Source organism: Nycticebus coucang, chromosome 12 (genome assembly GCF_027406575.1).
Source record: "Nycticebus coucang isolate mNycCou1 chromosome 12, mNycCou1.pri, whole genome shotgun sequence".
NCBI lineage: Eukaryota > Metazoa > Chordata > Mammalia > Primates > Lorisidae > Nycticebus > Nycticebus coucang.
The window spans coordinates 89,951,077-89,954,809 of NC_069791.1; the positions used below are offsets into that span (position 1 = coordinate 89,951,077).

At 39.5% G+C, this 3,733-nt stretch overlaps 1 pseudogene; it reads right to left on the minus strand.

Moving 5' to 3' along the window:
• Positions 1-1,760: 1,760 nt before the first annotated feature.
• LOC128562461 (nuclear receptor-binding factor 2-like) lies at positions 1,761-2,786 on the minus strand (annotated as a pseudogene).
• Between the last annotated feature and the right edge of the window lie 947 nt (positions 2,787-3,733).

Here is a 3,733-nt window from a genome sequence, read left to right on the forward strand (position 1 = left end):
AGGGGTGATATCTTAGAGTGGTTTTGATTTGCATTTCTCTGATGATTAAAAATGATGAGCATTTCTTTCATGTGTTTGTTGGCTATTCATCTGTCATCCTCAGAGAAGTTTCTGTTTTGATCCTTTGTCTACTTATAAAGAGAATTGTTTGCACTTTTCTTACTGTTTAATTTGAGTTCTCTGTAGATTCCAGTTATCAGGTCCTAGTCAGATTGATAACATGCAAAAATCTTCTACCATTCTGAGGGCTGTCTGTTTGCTCTGCTTTTTGTACTCTTAGCTGTGCGAAAGCTTTTTAGCTTGATCAAGTCCCAGTTATTTATTTTTGGTGTTGATGCAATTGCTAGGGGGGGTCTTCCTCATAAAGTTTTTTCTCAGGCCAGTATCTTCAAGTGTTTTCCCTACACTCTCTTCTAGAATTTTTATTGTTTCATGTCTTAAATTTAAATTTTTTACCCAGCGAGAATTAATTTTTGTCAGTGGTGAGAGATGCAAGTCCAGGTCCAGTCTTCTGCATGTGAATAATCAATTTTCCCAACACCATTTGTTAAATAAGGATTTCTTTTTCTATTGCATGTTTTTGTTACACTTATAAAAGATTAAATGATAATATGTGGCTGGGTTCATCTCTAGATTCTCTATATCATTCCATGGATCTATGTCATTATTTTTGTGCCAGTACCATGCTGTTTTGATCACTATAGCCTTATAATATAACCTTAAGTCTGGCAACATGATGCATCCAGATTTGTTTTTATTTCTAAGAACTGTATTTGCCATTTGATTTTTTTTTTCTGGTTCCATATGAATTGAATTACTATTTTTTTAAAACACAATTATTTTACTGATTTCTTACAATCATATCCTGCCAACTAGCATTACTTCCACTTATGCATCATCAAAAACAAAGGACATTTCCTTGGTATTTTCTTTTTTTTTTTTTTTGTGATTTTTTTTGGCCGGGGCTGGGTTTGAACCCGCCACCTCCGGCATATGGGACCGGCACCCTACTCCTTGAGCCACAGGCGCCGCCCTTCCTTGGTATTTTCAACTGATGCATTATACAATACACAAAGTTAGAACTTAAAATGCACCCTGATTAATTATGCAAACTGGTAATTTGTTTAAAAAAGCATAACTAATAATTTGGTTCTTTTATCCATAAAATGGAAATTTAAATATTTTTCCTAATAGTCTTGAGGTTATCATTATGTCATGAGTGGTGCAAAGTGTGGCACATGTAGTTTCATTTAGAAAAGTGTGTATCTTACACACCTTATTTAAACAAACAAAATGTGCATGACAAAATGCATACAGTCAATGCATGAAAAGAAGCATGTTGCAAATATAAGGCAGCCCACCAGGCCACCGTACTATTCAGGTTTTGCATTATCATTTATAGCATTATAGATTAATTACACATAACATACTTTTACATATTTTAACCCTGAAGATAAGAAAAATAGTTGTTGCTTGAAAAAATTATTCCAGGTAGCCATTTGGTTTTTATCTGGAGAAAGTGAGCCTCCAAGATTTAGTGTCTGCTGAGTTGGAATCATTAGCTCAAGTCAGTGAATCAGGTTTGCAACATATTTCACAGTGACTGTTTCCAAGTCCTGGCAATGCCTCCTCTCCCACAGTATGCCAGATGATGAAGCATTTCTGGGATTACCCTTATATGTGGTTCCCCCCGCCTTTTTTCCGCCGAATTAACTGTATTGTATCATTTCCTCTTCTCACCTCATCTATGCCCTTCCGTTTTAATTATTCATGAGTCCTTTCAAAGCATCCTCAGAGAGATCCATGAGGAGAAGTTCTGTAGATGGAAAATCCAAGGGAGGAAGATTAGGTATTGGAATGTCCTTGGCTTTGCCAATATTTGCTGCAAACTTCTGCCAGGTTGAAGAGGCTGCAGCGGTTTCTGAAGGTGGTGGCAAGCTCCATAACTCTGACTTTTCTACAAAATCGGCATCTACCCTGTTTCCCCGAAAATAAGACAGTGTCTTATTTTAAGGTGTGCTCCCAAAGATGCGCTAGGTCTTATTTTCAAGGGACGTCTTATCTTTCCTGGAAGTAGGTCTTATTTTCGGAGGATGTCTTATTTTTGGGGAAACAGGGTACTTCAAGCTCCTTTTCTATTGGACCTTTTAGAAGTCTGGCCTTTTCAGCCCTTAGTTGTTTATTTTCTTTCCTTAACCTTTCATTCTCAGCCACAGGGAATTCCACATGTCTCTTCAAATCTGCAATTTTTGTTGCCTGCTCCTCTATAATTGTTTTTATCATCTTTTGGGGCTTTGCTTCCTATACATGGCTTTGTTGGCTCACTCTTTTGCTTAAGTAAAAACAGAAGTGTGTCTGGATCCCTATCAAAGATACCGTGAATTTCAGGCAGGTGTCTCTCTGAGGAAGGGCTGTACTTCTGAGAAAGAAGGGGACTCTGGCCGTCTGTGTCCTTAGCAGAGGGTTTGTGAGATGTCTGAAGATGGGGAGACACATCCTTGTCTGCGTTCTGATGAGCTTTCAATCTTTCCTCATGCTTTGCCCTTTTCCACCGCTCGTGGATAAGAAGGAGCTGTTTCATGTGGCTATCCCTTTGCAATTCCAGTGACAAATGAGTCTCAGACTTTTTGTGACAAGAAATAGCTTCTTCTTATTTTCCTGTAGCTAATAAATGGTCTGCCCGTCTGCTCTGTTGATGAGCCAGGTTGAGAGGTCCTTCCATTACTTCCGTAGACCCCGGGATAAGCTGCAGCCTGAGGAAGGAGAGCAGCGGCGCCGGGGTACATGGAGGGGAGCAGTGGGGAGTCGTCACGCAGCCGCCATCACTGCGGCCCCTCTCTGCTCCTTGAATTACTATTTTTTTCCAAGATCTTTAAAGTATGACATTATTGCTTTGATGGGGATTGCATTAAATCTACAGAGTGCTTTGGGTGGCATGAACATTTTAATAATGTTGATTCTTCCCAACCATGAGCATGGTATGTTCTTCCATTTGTTGACATCTTCTGCTATTTTCTTTCTCACAGTTTATAGAGATCTTTCATTCTTTTGTTAGATATATTCCAAGGTATTTTATCTTCTTTAGTGCTATTTTAAAAAGAATAGTTTTTGATTTTGTTCTCGGTTTGAAAATTCTTGGTGTATATGAAGGCTACTGATTTGTGGGTATTGATTTTATAACCTGAAATGCTGCTATATTCCTTGATCACTTTTTTTTCTGTGATAGAGTGTCAGTATGATGCCCTCGGTAGACTGCTGTGGTGTCACAGCTCACAGCAACTTCACTCTTTGGCTTAAGCGATTCTCCTGCCTCAGCCTCCCAAGTAGCTGGGACTACAGGTACCCAACACAACTTCCTGCTAGTTTTTGGTTGTAAGTTGTCGTTGTTTGGCAGGCTCAGGCTGGGTTTGAACCCACCAGCTCTGGTGTATGTGCCTGGCACCTTAGCTGCTGAACTACAGGCACAAAGCCCCTTGAAAACTTATAAGAGCTTTGTAGTTGAGTCCCTGAGGTTTTCCAGGTATAAGATCATGTCATCTGTGAAGAGGGAGAGTTTGATCTCCTCTCCCCCATTTGGATTCTTTTGATCACCTTCTTTTGCCTGATTGTGATGGTGAGGACTTCCAACATTATGTTAAATAGCAGTGGAGACAATGGGCATCCTTGTCTGGTTCCAGATTTGAGTGGGAATGCTTTCAGTTTTACTCCATTCATTATGATATTCACTGTGGGT